Source organism: Eretmochelys imbricata, chromosome 11 (assembly GCF_965152235.1).
Source record: "Eretmochelys imbricata isolate rEreImb1 chromosome 11, rEreImb1.hap1, whole genome shotgun sequence".
Lineage (NCBI taxonomy): Eukaryota > Metazoa > Chordata > Testudines > Cheloniidae > Eretmochelys > Eretmochelys imbricata.
This window is the reverse complement of record NC_135582.1, coordinates 2,460,409-2,478,587: the sequence shown is the minus strand read 5'-3', so window position 1 is coordinate 2,478,587 and position 18,179 is coordinate 2,460,409.

Below are 18,179 nucleotides of genomic sequence, written 5' to 3'. Positions count from 1 at the left end.
ACGTTAGCCTTCAGAATCCGAATTAGTGCACAGGCTCCCGGGATCCACGTTAGCCTACACAATCCGAATTAGTGCACAGGCTCCCGGTTAGCTACAGGATCCGAATTAATGCATGGGATCCACGTTAGCCTTCAGAATCCGAATTAATGCACAGGCTCTCGGTTAGCTACAGGATCCGAATTAGTGCACGGGATCCACGTTAGCCTTCAGAATCCGAATTAATGCACAGGCTCCCGGGATCCACGTTAGCCTACACGATCCAAATTAGTGCACAGGCTCCCGGTTAGCTACAGGATCCGAATTAGTGCACGGGATCCACGTTAGCCTACACGATCCGAATTAGTGCACAGGCTCCCGGGTAGCTACAGGATCCGAATTAGTGCATGGGATCCACGTTAGCTTACACGATCCGAATTGGTGCACAGGCTCCCGGTTAGCTACAGGGTCCGAATTAGTGCACGGGATCCACGTTAGCCTACACGATCCGAATTAGTGCACAGGCTCCCGGGTAGCTACAGGATCCGAATTAGTGCACGGGATCCATGTTAGCCTACACGATCCGAATTAGTGCACAGGCTCCCGGGTAGCTACAGGATCCGAATTAGTGCACGGGATCCACGTTAGCCTACACGATCCGAATTAGTGCACAAGCTCCCAGTTAGCTACCGGATCCGAATTAGTGCACAGGCTACCGGTTAGCTACAGGATCCGAGTTAGTGCATGGGATCCACGTTAGCCTACACAATCCGAATTAGTGCACAGGCTCCCGGTTAGCTACAGGGTCCGAATTAGTGCACGGGATCCACATTAGCCTACACGATCCGAATTGGTGCACAGGCTCCCGGTTAGCTACAGGATCCGAGTTAGTGCACGGGATCCACGTTAGCCTACACGATCCGAATTAGTGCACAGGCTCCCGGGTAGCTACAGGATCCGAATTAGTGCACGGAATCCACGTTAGCCTACACGATCCGAATTAGTGCACAAGCTCCCAGTTAGCTACCGGATCCGAATTAGTGCACAGGCTACCGGTTAGCTACCGGATCCGAATTAGTGCACAGGCTCCCGGTTAGCTACCGGATCCGAATTAATGCATGGGATCCACGTTAGCCTTCAGAATCCGAATTAATGCACAGGCTCCCAGTTTGCTACAGGATCCGAATTAGTGCACGGGGTCCATGTTAGCCTTCAGAATCCGAATTAATGCACAGGCTCCTGGTTAGCTACAGGATCCGAATTAGTGCACGGGATCCACATTAGCCTACACAATCCGAATTAGTGCACAGGATGGGCTGGTGTGCACGGGATCCACCTTAGCCTTCAGTGTCCAAATTAGTGCATGGGGTCTGAGTTAGCCTACCGGAGCGTGATTAGTGCAGGGGATGGGCTTGTACAGGATCCAGTCTATTCAAATCTTTTTCAGGGGTGGGGGCCAGAAACATGGACAAGAGTGATCCAGTGGATACTGTGTACTTGTATGTTCAGAAAGCCTTTGAGAAGGTCCCTCACCAAAGGCTCTTAAGCAAAGTAAACTGTCATGAGGTTAGAGGGAAGGTCCTTTCATGGATCGGTAACTGGTTAAAAGACAGAAAATGAAAGGTAGGAAGGAATAAATGGTCAGTTTTCAGAATGGAGAGAGGGTAATACTGGTATCCCCCAGAGAACTGTATTGGGAGGAGTGCTGTTCAACGTATTCATAAATGATCTGGGAAAAGGGATAAAGAGTGAGATGGCAAAATTTGCAGATGATACAAACTTAGTTAAGATAATTAAGTCCAAAACTGACTATGAATTGTTACAAAGGGATCTGACAAAACTTGGTGATCAGGCAACTACATGGCACATGAAGTTCAGTGTTGATAAATGCAAAGTAATGCACATTGGAAAATGTAAACCTAACTGTACATATAAAATGATGGAATCTAAATTAGCTGTTATCACTAATAAAGAAAGAGATCTTGGAGTCGTTGTGGATAGTTCTCTGAAAACATCTACTCAATGTGCAGCACCAGTGAAAATGAACAGAATGTTAGGAACCATTAGGAAAGGGATAGATAAGACAGAGTATATCACATTGCCTCTGTATAAATCGACACCCACATCTTGAATGCTGAGTGTAGTTTTTGACACCCCATCTCAAAAAGATATATTAGAATGGGAAAAGGTGCAAAGAAGGGCAACAAAAGTGATGAGGGGGGTGGAACATTCTCCATATGAGGAGAGATTTAAAAAAGTGGGACTTTTCAGCTTGGAAAAGAGATGACTACGGGGGGATATGATAGAGGTCTATAAAATCATGACTGGTGTGGAGAAAGTGTATAGGGAAGTGTTATTTACTCCTTCTCAAAACACATGAGCCAGGCGTCACCTAATGATTGAATAGGCAGCAGGCTTAAAAGAAACCTAAGGAAGTAGTTCTTCACCCAATGCACAGTCAACCTGTGTAACTCATTGCCAGGGGATGGTGTGAAGTCCAAAATTATAACAGGTTTCCAGAAAGAACTAGATAAATTCATGGCGGATAGGTCCATCAATGGTTATTAGCCAAGATGGTCAGGGAGGCAACCCCCTGCTCTGAGGGTCCCTAGCTTCTGACTGCCAGAAGCTGGGAATGGTGACAGGGGATGGATCACTGGATGATTCCCTGTTCTGTTCACTCCCTCTGGGGCACCTTGCCCTGGCCACTGTTGGAAGACACGATAGTGGGCTAGAGCCCCCGGCCCTTTAAATTGTTGCCACAGCCCCGCTGCCGGAGCCCTGGGGTAGCAGCGGTGGGTCTGGGGCGGCGATTTAAAGGGCCCGGGCCGGTAGTGGCGGCCGGAGCCCTGTCCCCAGAACCCTGCCGCCGGAGCGCTGGGGAAGCGGGGCGGGACTCCGGGGACGATTTAAAGGGCCCAGGTCTCTGGCCGCTGCTACCGCCCAGGGCCCTTTAAACCGCTGCCAGAGCCCCCGGCTGCTGCTGTTACCCGGGGGAGGCGGAAGGAGGCACTTGCCGGTACAGGGTGGACCAGGGCTGGCTCTGACCTCCCCAGCCCTGCCCCTTCCGCCCAAGGCCCCGCCCCTTCTGGGGGCCAGAGCCAGCCCCCTCCCAGCCCCGTACCCATAAGTCCCTAGACTTACTTTCACCCCTGGCTAGATGGACCATTTGTCTGACCCACTATGGCTGTTCTTATCATCCACATTAATGCATGGGATTGGCTTGTGTGCATGATATCCCAGTTAGCCTACAGGATCTGCATTAGTGCATGGGATGGGCTTGCGTGCGCATGATCCTAATTAGCCTACAGGATCCACATTAGTGCGTGGGATCTGCTTGTGGACATAGGATCTCTGTGTGTGATAGGATCCCAAATAGCACACAGGATCCACATTAGTGCATACATCTGCTTGTGTGCACAGAATCCCAAATAGTGCACCAGGTCTTTTTTGTATAGCATCACAATTAAGCACGCAGGGTCTGCATTAGTGCATGGGATCTGTGCACAAGTCCTGCATGGGCTTGCATTCGTGCATGGGATGAGTGCATTTGCATTAGTGCATGGGATGAGTACACAAGTCCTGCACCAAGAATCTGATTGTGCACAGAATCTACCCGAGGGTACAGACCATGGGATCCACCAGTAAACTGTGCGGGATCCACAGTAATGCAAATTACCTGTTTGTGTGCAGAGAGTACAGTCTGCATTGCTGCACACACAAGAAACACAAACTTCACTAACGCTTGCCACCTGCTGGTGTGCACAGAATCGGTACAAGCACACAAGCGTCGCTCGTGTGCAAAGAAACCACCTGGGTGCCCTGATTGCCAAGTACTGCAGGGATCCAGGTAATAGATCTTTTGTTTCATTTAGCTACATGGAAAATAATTGTCAGTAAAAGGTAGGAATGTGAGTGTTGACTCATTTACTGTGGGGATCATGATAAATATGTTCCTAGAGAGATTTGAATCAGGAGATGGTGTGGGTTGAACCCAGGACTGCCAGCACCTACCATTTGATCAAAAAGAGTAACTCTGAGCAGGCAAGTCATAGAAATTTGTCCTCTTATATGAAATAGCCATTAACGTGTAGGTGGGACTCATCAAACCAGTGAGTCCCAAACAGAGTCCGTTAGTATCCCCAGTGTACAGTTCACTTTAGTACAGTGATTGCACTTTGTGTGTTATCTGTACTGCTCATTTGTGCATCTAATGCACAGAATCCAGGTGAGCGCCCACAAACCCACGATGGTGCATGGCTCCCAGATACACATCACTGGCTGGGCAACACACAACACGCCCTTTGTGCGCACAGAATGTGGCAACGTGCCGATAGGGGGTCTCTGGCGAGCTCTGCATGGAGCAGTTGCCTTCGCATGCAGCTCAAGCAATCGTGTGACCAACAATAAGTAGCTCCCATTTATACGTTCCTATTCCAAAGTCATTCTCCCAAGGGTTCAAGTAACTCCCACGGAAGTCATCCTACAAGGGTGGCCTTGGGAAAATTGAGATCTCATCTAGAACCCTGCCCCCGCTGCCGCCCCTAGGAGTTCCGATGCGCAATTTGAACACTGAGATCCCAACTCCTGAGGACTTTGGAATCTATTTTATATTTTATTTTATTTTCATGTATCAATCTGCATCTGACAGGACATTGCAACAAAAAGACACACATCAGGAAGCACAAATCTGGGTGCAGAGACTTCCCCACCCCAGTAAACTAACCCTCCCTAATAAGCAAACAGGTGGAGTCGTCCTTCCTCTGCCAGTTAAGGGCTGGCAGAGACCTGGGTGGTGATTGCACGTGGACGAGAACATTCCTCTGCATCTTGTTACCTTTACGTGTTAAAAGCTTTGTTTGGAATTTGGCACTTAAAGACCACAAGTTCTTTATGGGAAAAATTTCAAAGCTAGGAGGGGCCAAGGAGAGCAGGATGTGAATTGTGTTGCAGGGCAATGGGCTGGATCATCAACTTGGGAGAGTCAAGTTTGTTAATCTACAGGACAGGGGCACTATGGCCAAGCGGCAGGGCTCAAGCTTCCCCAACCCATTCCACCAGAGTCCCTTGCCCCTGCCCTGAGGCTCCTGAGCTTAGAGCAGTGGTTCCCAAACATTAACAACCTGTGAACCCCTTTCACTAAAATGTCAAGTCTCGCAAACCCCCACCTAAAAATGAATATTTCCAGGGATTTTCTCCTTTACCTGAGTATAAATTATAAAAGCAGTGATCTTGGAAATATAACAATAATATATTTGTTTTTATGACATGCTTATTACACACTATTCATTATTAATTATTATTTATCATGACAGTATTTTTATTACATTATTAAAACGGCAAGACTCTTCCAAGATCTTTTGTAGCTTGTATCACTTTGAATCAGCCTGTTATAAGACAAGGCTCCTGTGTTTCGTCAAGGGGTATCAGATGTGGAACAGCAGGAAGGTATTTAAGAAGCCAACTCAGAGAGTTTCTCCTACAAAAGCAGTCAGGTCTTGAGCAGTCCAGGCAAACAACGCACGTTACCACAAAGCTTAAACTTGTTCTTTGTCATAATTTTAAAAGCAATACGAGCTGCCTATTTAATTTTAAAAACAGCAAAAAATGTCCCCCTCCCTTTCCATTTCTTGTAAGGAGTCTTGAAGTTTAAATCTCCTCAGTGTGATAGAGATGCTTGCTTTGGTCTGCTTAGCTCTTGGAAGTCCAGGGGCTCCGGGCTGTTGGCCCCGTGCTGCCTGGGGTCCCTAGGGACAGCTCCGTCCGCCATTAGGGAAATTTTTCCCAAGAACCCTGTGTAACATTTCGCGAACCCCCAGGGATTCACAAACCCCAGTTTAGGAACCACTGGCTTAGACGGGTTCACTCTCCAGTGGTCCATCGAGGCTTGTCTTTTCTACAGGGCCTGCCATCTAGTACCCGTAGTGAAGTCAGCAACGGCCTACAAGCAGCTGGACTGAGACCCCCCCACCCGCCTGCCCACCCACTTCAGTAGGTCACTCGACAGCATGACGTGAGTCAGTTCGACGGGACTGTAGAGGTGTGACAAGCACTTACAAGTCTTGTTGCCAACTGTGTAAAAGCGACAGGCCCTCGGCTGTCTGAATGCAGATTGGGAGCGTCTGTTCTCCCTGCCTCACAACACAAGGATGAAATTGGAAGTTGGGAAATTCAAAACGGACAGAAGGACTTTTTCCCCACAATGTGTCGTTAGCCTGTGGAACTCACTGTCACAGGAGGTCATAAGGACTGAGAAGCTTATTTTGGGGAAGTTCTCTGGCCTGTGCTAGGCAGGAGGTCAGGCTGGATGATCACAATGGTCCCGTCTGGCCTTGGAATCTACGAATCTATGAATTTAGGAAGATTCAATGAGAAATTGGACCCTCAAATGGGTGTGAAGTATAGCCCGTTATCCTAGTAAATTATATTTTTGAAGGGCTATTCAGACTCTGGCTTCAAGGCTTTAATCACTCTCTAAGGGAATGTCTACACTACAAAATTAGGTCGATTTTATTTAAGTTGACATTGAGCCTCTGGTTTAAGCAATTTGATTCTGCATGTCCCCACTGTGCACGTTGTGTCGGTGGAGTGCATCCTCACTAGCACGGCTTGCATCGACTCACAGAGTGCTGGACCGTGGGTAGCTATCCCACAGTGCATGGAGCCGAGAGGAATGCTGGGTTTGGCTTGCAACGCCTCATGGGACCAAAACATTTACGCAGGTGTTCTAGGAAGGAACCGAGGGCAAACGCAAGGGCGCCAAAAAATTACAACACGCCAAAAAGGGCAAACTGAAGACTCTAAAGATGAGACAGGCACCTATCAATGGGGAGAAAATAAGCATAACAAGCCGCGTTTCCTCTTGCTAAGCAATTTGGGATCCTTCAAGACGACAGGCTGTATTGAAATGTCAGCCATTTTCATTAGCCACCAGTTTGACTGGTTAAGGACAACTCCTCATCACGTCTCTCCGGCCGTCCCAACTTTTTGCAGCATACAAAGCGAAACTCTGCTCCCCACCTTGGCCAAAATCCTGAACTTCCGTGAATTCATCCTAAGCGGAAAATCCCCATTTTCACAGAGCACTTTTGCTACTTGCCAAGGAAAATACACAGGCTGCAGAAGTGGTGAAACCTGCCAGATGTTTTGTCACAACATCATGGGATGTGACAGGGGGAAACATTTTGCTTTTGCACCGATCCTCAAGGAGGAGAGAAGCTGCAGCCCAGCTCCCGACTCCCAGATCCACAAGGACGGGCTGTTAGCCAGTTCCCAACTCCCTTTAACACGGGTACAAATGGAGAAAGAGCTTTAAAGGGTGAACTCTCCCAACGCTGCCTGGATCTGCACTCGTGGAAGTCAACGAATGGCTACGCAAGTGGTGTCAGAGAGAAGGCTTTGAATTCTTTGACCATGGGATGGTGTTCCAAGGAGGAGGAGTGCTGGGCACAGACTGGCTCCACCTAACGAAGAGAGGGAAGAGCATCTTTGCAAGCAGGCTGGCTAACCTAGTGAGGAGGGCTTTCAACTAGGTTCACCGGGGGAAGGAGACCAAAGCCCTGAGGTAAGTGGGGACGTGGGATACCGGGAGGAAGCACAAGCAGGAGCGCGTGAGAGGGGAGGGCTCCTGCCTCATAGTGAGAAAGAGGGACGATCAGCAAGTTATCTCAAGTGCCTATACACAAATGCAAGAAGCCTGGGAAACAAGCAGGGAGAACTGGAAGTCCTGGCACAGTCAAGGAATTATGATGTGTTGGGAATAACAGAGACTTGGTGGGATAACTCACATGACTGGAGTACTGTCATGGATGGGTATAAACTCTTGCGGAAGGACAGGCAGGGCAGAAAAGGTGGGGGAGTTACATTGTATGTAAGAGAGCAGTATGACTGCTCAGAGCTCCGGTACGAAACTGCAGAAAAACCTGAGAGTCTCTGGATTAAGTTTAGAAGTGTGAGCAACAAGGGTGATGTCGTGGTGGAAGTCTGCTATAGACCACCGGACCAGGGGGATGAGGTGGACGAGGCTTTCTTCCGGCAACTCACGGAAGTTACTAGATCGCAGGCCCTGGTTCTCATGGGAGATTTCAATCACCCTGATATCTGCTGGGAGAGCAATACAGCGGTGCCCAGACCATCCAGGAAGTTTTTGGAAAGCGTAGGGGACAATTTCCTGGTGCAAGTGCTGGAGGAACCAACTGGGGCAGAGCTCTTCTTGACCTGCTGCTCACAAACTGGGAAGAATTAGTGGGGGAAACAAAAGTGGACGGGAACTGGGAGGCAGTGACCATGAGATGGTCGAGTTCAAGATCCTGACACAGGGAAGAAAGGAGAGCAGCAGAATACGGACCCTGGACTTCAGAAAAGCGGACTTTGATTCCCTCAGGGAACTGATGGGCAGGATCCCCTGGGAGAATAACATGAGGGGGAAAGAAGTCCAGGAGAGCTGGCTGTATTTTTAAGAATCCTTATTGAGGTTACAGGGACAAACCATCCCGCTGTGTAGAAAGAATAGTAAATATGGCAGGCTACCAGCTTGGCTTAACAGTGAAACCCTTGCTGATCTTAAACACAAAAAAGAAGCTTACAAGAAGTGGAAGATTGGACAAATGACCAGGGAAGAGTATAAAAATATTGCTCGGGTATGCAGGAGTGAAATCAGGAAGGCCAAATCACACCTGGAGTTGCAGCTAGCAAGAGATGTTAAGAGTAACAAGAAGGGTTTCTTCAGGTATGTTAGCAACAAGAAGAAAGTCAAGGAAAGTGTGGGCCCCTTACTGAATGATGGAGGCAACCTAGTGACAGAGGATGTGGAAAAAACTAATGTACTCAATGCTTTTTTTGCCTCTGTCTTCACGAACAAGGTCAGCTCCCAGACTACTGCACTGGGCAGCACAGCATGGGGAGGAGGTGGCCAGCCCTCTGTGGAGAAAGAAGTGGTTCGGGACTATTTAGAAAAGCTGGAGGAGCCCAAGTCCATGGGGCTGGATGCGCTGCATCCGAGAGTGCTAAAGGAGTTGGCGGATGTGATTGCAGAGCCATTGGCCATTATCCTGGAAAACTCATGGCGATTGGGGGAAGTCCCGGACGACTGGAAAAAGGCTAATGTAGTGCCCACCTTTAAAAAAGGAAGAAGGAGGATCCTGGGAACTACAGGCCAGTCAGCCTCACCTCAGTCCCTGGAAAAATCATTGAGCAGATGACACTAAACTGGGAGGAGAGGTAGATACACTGGAGGGTAGGGATAGGATACAGAGGGACCTAGACAAATTAGAGGCTTGGGCCAAAAGAAATCTGATGAGGTTCAACAAGGACAAGTGCAGAGTCCTGCACTTAGGACAGAAGAATCCCATGCACCGCTACAGACTAGGGACCGAATGGCTCGGCAGCAGTTCCGCAGAAAAGGACCTCGGGGTTACAGTGGACGAGAAGCTGGATATGAGTCAGCAGTGTGCCCTTGTTGCCAAGGAGGCTAACGGCATTTTGGGATGTATAAGTAGGGGTATTGCCAGCAGATCGAGGGACGTGATCGTTCCCCTCTATTCAGCATTGGTGAGGCCTCATCTGGAGTACTGTGTCCAGTTTTGGGCCCCACACTACAAGAAGGATGTGGAAAAATTGGAAAATGTCCAGCGGAGGGCAACAAAAATGATTAGGGGACTGGAACACATGACTTATGAGGAGAGGCTGAGGGAACTGGGATTGTTTAGTCTGCAGAAGAGAAGAATGAGGGGGGATTTGATAGCTGCTTTCAACTACCTGAAAGGGGGTTCCAAAGAGGATGCATCTAGACTGTTCTCAGTGGTAGCTGATGACAGAACAAGGAGTAATGGTCTCCAGTTGCAGTGGGGGAGGTTTAGGTTGGATATTAGGAAAAATTTTTTCACTAGGAGGGTGGTGAAGCACTGGAATGTGTTACCTAGGGAGGTGGTGGAATCTCCTTCCTTAGAAGTTTTTAAAGTCAGGCTTGACAAAGCCCTGGCTGGGATGATTTAGTTGGGGATTGTTCCTGCTTTGAGCAGGGGATTGGACTAGATACCTGCTGAGGTCCCTTCCAACCCTGATATTCTATGATTCTATGATTTGTCCTTTAGCCCGTCTCCTTCTGCAAAGCCGCTCTGCAGCTGGATACGATGTGTCAGCTGCACAGGACATGAGGACTGGAAATACACAGACAGGTCTGATCAGCTGCGTGGCGTGGCCTCTGGAAGAAGTCTGCATGTGGTTCCTATGTGAATGGCTGAGCCAACCAGAACACAGCCCTTCCTGTGCTGAATCAAGAGCAAATCTTCGTCCTATTGGTGTCCCCAGCTCTCCTCGCCGATGTTGGGTGTGCCCTTGGAGCTCGTCATTGGGTCTGATGTCACGGCCGTACCATAGCAACCTCCACGGCATCGCTATGGGAATCTTGCCTTCCTGGATACACCTGGTACCTTCCTTGCCCTCCTCCTGTGCTGAGCTCATCTTGGCCTGCCACTGTGAGCCTTGCTCTTTGCTCTCTGCGGCTTCAGGGTCAGACTTCTTGGCTTCACCATCCTCGCCCTTGACAGCTTCACCCCTCTCCTAGCGGCCCGTTACAGATAAGAGAAACAGCGTGCACGGAGCTGGCTCACTGGCGGAGTGCGGATACTGGCATGTCACGATGTTCAGAAGATTTTAGGACCAATAAAGTTATCATTGGCTTGAGGATTGTGCAGCCCTTAGCTCCCTTCCCCCCAACCCCTCCCCACCCAGCTTCTTTGGCTTTGCTGACTATGTCGACACTTCATCCCACCTCCCAACTTTCTTCTACACTGCCCCTCATGCATGGGATGCCCTCCCTCCATGCCTTTCCCTTTGCCTCCAAATCCTCCCGTAAAGCCTTCCGCTATCACAATGCCTGCTAGACCTTGCCTGTTCTCACTGGCTCGGAAAAGTGTGTGGGTATGCAATACTGCCTCCTGCTGGGCAGAATCGGCTCTGCTCCGGCTTGGGTCTGCATGGAATACAGCTGCCCCCAAATGTAACCAGATCTCTGTGTGTGTGTGTGTGTGTGTGTGGCCTGAACTCACTCAGCCTCTGAATCTTTCTCCCCCCGGGCCCGGGCTGCCCAGGTGTCAGCAAAGCTCCCTAGCACAGCCATGGGCTCTAACAGCATCTGTGGCTCGTCAGCAAGGAGACCGCTGGCCACATCTGCCTGGAACGTGGAGTGGCCAGCCAGGGTGTCCCAGCAGAGGAGAGCCCCTTGCAGGGAGCCAGGGAACGTCCCACGAACCAGGTTACTGTGGGTGCCGGGCCTGGGCCCATGTTTACATTGTCATGAGAAGATTGTGAACAATCTTGTTTGCCAAGGGAAGAGAAAAAATGATCTGCTCTAGAGGTGCCAGCTTCCCAAGAAGGCTGGAACCCGTCTAGCCTGTTTTAGGAGGGGCTGGTCTAGCTGCTTTCCTCCTCTTCCTCCTCCCCCCTTCCCTCTGGGGGCAGATATAGCATGAAATGTCCCCCTGTGTCTCCCAGCCTCATTCCAGACCAGTGTGGGGCTGGGTCACTCCTTCCCTGCAACCTGGGGGGGCCTCACAATGCCTTGCTGCTGTGGCTCCCCAGTGGGCCACTCACAAATAGCTCACTGGCATGTAGCACACACCCTGAGTGTCTGTGTGTAGCTTCCGCCAGCCAGCACACTCCAGTCACACTCTGGCTTCCACCAGCCTTGGTCACCACATGCAGGGTGATCCCAACACAATCCCAGGCCTGGCTTTCCCCACAAAATGTGTGTTCTACTGTCCTGCCCTCTCCTGGACAGTCCGGATATCTTCTATGATTAGTTCCAGTGCCCTTCTAAGGGGATCGGTATACAACAGTCCGCTACCCCAAATGGAGTTATCCTCACAGTTCACAACACTGGATTAGTTTTGATTAATGAATAAAACAAGTGTATTTAACTGCAAGGAGATAGGTTTGAAGTGATACAAATAAAGGCATTAAAGTCAGAAATGGTTACAAGTGAACTAAAGATAAAATGCTTCCCAGTACTAAAACTTAACAAAGTAGACTTGGTTCAAGGGGAAACCCCTTACCACATGTTCCCAGTCACTTCTCAGGCCAGGATCTGCTCCCAAAGTCCAAAGTCTGTTTCTTTTGTCTTCTTAGGTGAAAGAGAGACAGTGAGAGAGGGAGAGAGAGCTTGGGGTGTTTTTGCCCCTCACTTCTATAGTCTAGTCCGCCTTTGAAATGCATTTTCCTGAGGGTCACCCCTAGATGAAGTTCATTCCTGCGGTGAGGATGGAGACAAGGCGTCTCCTGGTGAGACAGGTTCCATGCTGTTGTCTGCTAAGATGCAGATCTGTTGGTTCCTACCCCCATGGCTTGGCAGAGAATGGCCACTTGGCAGGTGATGGCTAAGGCTTCGAGTTTGTCATGGAGGTCACGGATTCCGTGACTTTCCATGACCTCTGTGACTTCTTCAGGCCAGGCACACCAGCTGCTGCTGGGGCAGTCTCAGCCCGTGGCCTGTCCATGACTTTTATTAAAAATACCCATGACTAAAACGTAGCCTTAGTGATGGGCCACCAGCTTTGATAACACCTGGCTAGAGGTGTCAGATTGTCCCTTGTCTTGGACAAACCAACTTACCCACTGCCCAGACTTGCCCGGGAAACACGCTTCCGTCATGGTTTCGGCTTATGTTCATAACTTTACACGGAATGTGGCTACGCACGTTTTCTCATGGTGTTATTGACCAGCGAGGTATTCGGTTTCAAGTGATACCTCCCCAGGCCTGGTTTGTACAAAGATTATTACAAAAGTGTGTAGGGTGTGAATCCTGGGGCACAGTCCATCATGGGGGGGGGGTCCCCGCCCCCAGTGCTCCTGATGCACTGAAATCAACATGCACATCAGTCTGGGTGTGGGAGACGGAAGGAAGAATTGGGGGACCTGAGTGTTTACCCATCATAAGGAAGATCCTTCCAGTCCGGTATTAAAGGCCCCATCTCCCTCCCCTGTTCAGCATCATGGACAAGTCCAGCCTTCTTTTCGCAACCTGGTGAACAGCCCTGGAGACTGGAGCCCTCTATTATCCCTCGGCAGGGGATACCCAGAGCGCTCCAGCTTCCCCTATACATGGCCCTGCCCATGGACCTGAGGTGACCCACTCTGGAGTGGAGCGGGCAGTCCAGTCCCTCTGTCCCATTCAGTCATTGGCCTCTCTGGCGCTGAATGGTGAATGAGGGAGGGTCTGACTTTATACAGGGGGCGGGACTGAGGTTTTGCAGGGGGCGGGGCTAGCACTGTCCACCATAAAGGGTGAAATTGACCTTTTCCTGGGTTTTGCCTTGTTCATATATTGCTACCCACTCAGAGCCCAGGGCCGGCAAAGGGCAGATCAGGCCCCGAACTCACAGTGACTGGGTGCACAGCTGCTTTTGTGGGTTGTTTTTCTTTTCTACTTGGCAGACGCTTCACCCTCCTCTTCCTGCTCCCATCAGATATCAGCTCCTGTTTATTCAAGAGCCTTCCCCTTTGTTTCTGTGGCTCTGATTTCAACCCCCGTCCAAGCAGCTGTGACTCATAGCAGCTATGCTCATAAAACCCAGCAATGCAGTAGAACCATCTCCAATCAGATCCTGAGCCAAGGGATTTACGCTCATAGGCCCAGGGTTAAACTGAGTGCCAGATCTGGGGTCAAGATAGATGCCCAGGGTACTGTCTCTGGAAGAGCTGGCCCTTTAAGAGGAGGTCAAAGTTTGGTTCTGACCCTGGTACCAGTTAATCCCTGAAAATGTTCATTTCCGTTTTTTCATTGTTCAGTCGTCTCTTTCCCTCTGTCCTTTTACTTTTTACCACCTGCTTCCCCAGCCCCCCAATTCATTTTCAAAACTTCTCTCTTTTTTTAAAGGCAATTTTTGTTTTCCAAAACAAACGCTTTTGGAAACATGTCGATAAACTGGAAGACGGGGCCATCGCAAACCCCACGCATCGAGAACAGCTTTGAAAGGTCACTGGTTTCTTCTTTTCCCTTTCCACCAGCTCTACAAATGGGACACTGGGTTTCTGGTTCATGCCAACACCCAGCATGCTGGTGACAGCTCTCGCTCCCCAGCCGAGCAAACTCACATCCTTCCAGACAACAAACAATGGCTCTAGGTGGCAGATCCATTGCAGGAGTTGGCCAGGCCAATGCAGAAGGAACCTGTCTGACACCAAGAAGTGACCACGTGATCACAGAGCCACGGAGGCTTGGACAGTGACCACGTGATCACAGAGCCACGGAGGCTTGGACAGTGACCACGTGATCACAGAGCCACGGAGGCTTGGACAGTGGCCACGTGATCACAGAGCCACGGAGGCTTGGACAGTGGCCACGTGATCACAGAGCCACGGAGGCTTGGACAGTGACCACGTGATCACAGAGCCATGGAGGCTCGGCTGTATTAGTCCAGAGCTCTTTCTGGTTGGAATTAGGGTTTATTTACATTGGATTATTTCTCAACAGTGCAGATGTAACCACAGTGATTGGGGCAGGTCAATGGATGCTGAGCCCAGGGCCGGATTAAGACCTAAACACTGAAAAGATTATGGTGCCCCCCCCCATGTGTAATTCAAAATAAAAACAATACTATACCGTAAAATAAAATTTTATTTTTCGAAATGACACAAAACTTACATGTATGCTGAAATTAAAATAGCTGCTTTCTAGATTTTCTGATTGCAAAATTCTGGGTAAGTTCATCGAAGCTGAGTCGACGAAGCACGTCCGCTTCCATACACAATGGGGAAAGTGAATCAAGTCTGTCCTGACACGTTGTTGTTCTCTGAGGGATTTTTGTTCTTTTCAGCTGAGACAAAGAGAGTTCTGTGGAGCAGTTAGTAATCATCAGCGTTAGCAAAACACGTCGTGCGATCTCCACATTTGGAAATACCCGTCGTATTCCGTCTTTCGATACTGTGTCACGAAGATCAATGTGACTGGATTTCATTTTTCCTGTTTCATTAAACTTTGCGCGCATGTAACAGCGGAACTGCCGGACTTCTCCGCAGAGACTCATGTTCAAGTCAACAGGGTCTGAGTCAACGAGCTTTTGGGAACCTTGTGAATATTGTTCGTCAGATAAGTCCATATCGTTTAGAAAAGAAAACTACTTGATACTTCTTTGTACACGTCACCTCTCCTCGTCATATGAGCTTCAAGTGTATCGATTATAGCGTAGTAAGTAGATACGCAAAATCTGTCTCTAGGATTCAATGCTGTTTCTGTTGACTGCTATCATTTGCTTGTTTTTTCCTGATTCGCTTGTGGGACTGGGCTTCTTTGTAGTTTGTATCAGGCAAGATATCTTTTGATAGATCTTCAAATCATTCGAAATCATTCCTCAAAGTGTGTAAGTGGTCTGCTAATGATTGGCAGAGGTCTGCACATGTGTTCAGATCCAATTCTTGTTCTTGGAGAGCTTGACTTGTGTGGTCAAAGTGTTGTACAATTTCATTCCACATGGTCGACATGAATACAAACTCTAGTTCTTGCATCTTTTTTGCAATGTTTGCTTCCTCTCGTATAGTTTCTCCCTTTTGTGATTGGTCTTCAGCTATACTTTCTAATGCATCCACAATCTTTGAGTAGGACTCCAGAATTGCACTTGTTGCCACTGCACGTGTATTAGAAAGAGATTTCAGCACACAATCATTGCCCAAATATGTTTTAAGAACAGCCGATCGGTGTGTTGAGGCAGAGAAAAATGTATAAAGTAACTGGACTGGTGAGAAAAAACTTACTGCCACCGGACAACGATCAACAGCACTGCGGCCAACAAGGTTGAGAGAGCGTGCAGCACATGGTAGGTGGGGATAAGTAATAAAGAGAGAACAGAAAAACGGGGGAAGAGTGCGTAGTGGAGTGTGAGGAAGTCTAACAAAGTTCTGATTTTTCCCATGATGACTGCTTCGATGCTTTTTTTGAAATATCAAATATCAAATGTTTTCAAAAAAAAAATATCATTTTTTTGTGGTGCCCTCTGCTTTGCTGGTGCCCTAAGCACGTGCTTAGTCTGCCTATTGGGTAATCCAGCCTGGCTGAACCCCATCATGTGACCAGGTACTGGCCGTTGTAACCCTGACTTCGGTGAGGTACTGCCACCAGGAAATTACAGTCCCAGTGTCTCCGATCAGCCTCCCTGCGAGTCACATTCCTGTCTCGGTTCCAGCAGTTCCTTCACTTACCTGCCTAGCCCCATGGCTGGGCTTTAGGGGAAAGTGCTGTGCAAAGCAGTGGGAAATGATCGTTTTCCTATTGTTTTGTAGTTCCACCCCGTAGAGGCGAGTGGTGAATCCTCCACCCGCCTCGAGAACTCTAGAGCATGGCTCCCTCTCTGTCTAGTTCCACTGGCTTTTCCCCTCGAGGCAGTGCAAGGGTGGCCGGAAATGGCTTGGGTCTGCGTGCTTTGTGGTGGTACCAGCAGTCACCCGGAAAATACCAAATCCTCAGATTGTGTCTCAGCAGGAAGATAATAAATATATAAATAATACAGATTAATAAAGATTATATGTGGACCCAGCACCTATCCTTCTGAAAGCACCCAAAACAACATCTAGACTCGTAGTTTTTAAAGGCAGTCAGGAACTTTATGAACATCTAGCCCAGTGGCGGGCAAACTTTTTGGCCTGAGGGCCACCTCTGGGGATGGAAATTGTATGGCGGGCCATGAATGCTCACGGTTCCCAGCCAATGGGAGCTGTGGGGGCGGCACTTGGGGCAGGGGCAGTGTGTGGAGCCCTCTGGCTGCCCCTACGTGTAGGAACTGGAGGGAGGACATGCTGCTGCTTCTGGGGGGCCGTGCGGAGTGAGGCAAGCCCTGGACCCCGCTCCCTGGCAGGAGCTCGAGGGCCAGATTAAAACATCTGAAGGGCCAGATGCGGCCCCCCGGGCCATAGTTTGCCCACCCCACTCTAGCCTGACCTCCTGCCTAGCACTGGCCAGAGAACCTCCCTCAGCGATTCCTGCACCTCACCCCCAACTGGTGGTTTAGCTGAAGCATATTTTTGGAACGAGCTGTGAAGACTCTGAGTAAGGACAGACCCACCAGATTCAGCGGTAAGCTGCTCCAGGGGCTAACTCCCCAAACTGGTAAACCCGTGCACCTTATTTCTAGCCTGACTTTCGATCGTTTCTGCTTCCACCCATCGGCTCTCGTTAAATGTCACAACTTTATAGTTACGCAGGTAACACATTGTTAAAGAGGAGCCACCACGCCCACCACTGAAATGCAGCCACCTCTGGGCTGGAACATGGCAGATGCGTAACCGTGCAGAGCAGCATTTCACACCAGTTTAGGATAAGGGAACTCGGTGAGTTCATGGAGGATAGGTCCACGAATGGCTAGTAGCCAAGATGGTCAGGGATTCAACCCCATGCTCTGAGTGTCCCTAGCCTCTGACTGCCAGAAGCTGGAAGTGGACAACAGGGGATGGATCACTCGATGATTGACTGTTCTGTTCATTCCCTCTGAGGCACCTGGCATTGGCCACTGTCGGAAGACACGACACTGGACTAGATGGACCCTTGGTTTGACCCAATCTGGCCATTCTTATGTAAGGACAGTGAGGAAATGGGTCCTGTTTCTTTAAATCTGTAGCAGGAAGCCATGTGCGGGTGGGGTGGGGAGAGGGGGGTGTTGGGGAAGGCTGGAGGCAGGGGGAATGAAGCAGTGAGACCAGACAGAATGGGTGGAAGTCTGGCCCCATTGTGGTCTCCAGTCTGACCCCCCCTGGGTAACCCAGGCCATGGGACTGCCCTGACGTAACCCCTGTTTGCACTAGTGCAGAGCTTTTAGAAAAACCTCCGCTCTTGATGTACGAATTGCCAGAATCCAGCCTGTCCCTCGCTAGATTGTTCCTCTGGTTAGTTACCCTCCTGCACGGGAGGGCATCACTGGCCCTGGCTCAGAAGGGCTGGGGGTGGCGAGTGAAGGTTTTTACCCTGGCTCAGATTCCCATAGGCCGCGCAGCCAGGGGCCGTGGCCCGACCACCTGTAAGCCGGGGCCCTGTACGAAGTCAGCACAGCTGCTATCCGGAGCGGTCCAGAGCGTCGCTCTGGCTGCATGGTCACAATGCTTCTGACACTGGCCCCAGCCACCCTCAGTCCAGACGGGGGGCGGCCGCCGGCTGGGCCAAGCGGCACTGGGACCTGGTGCACGGAGCGTCTGTTCCTGTACGGCGGAGAGCCGGGGCGTCC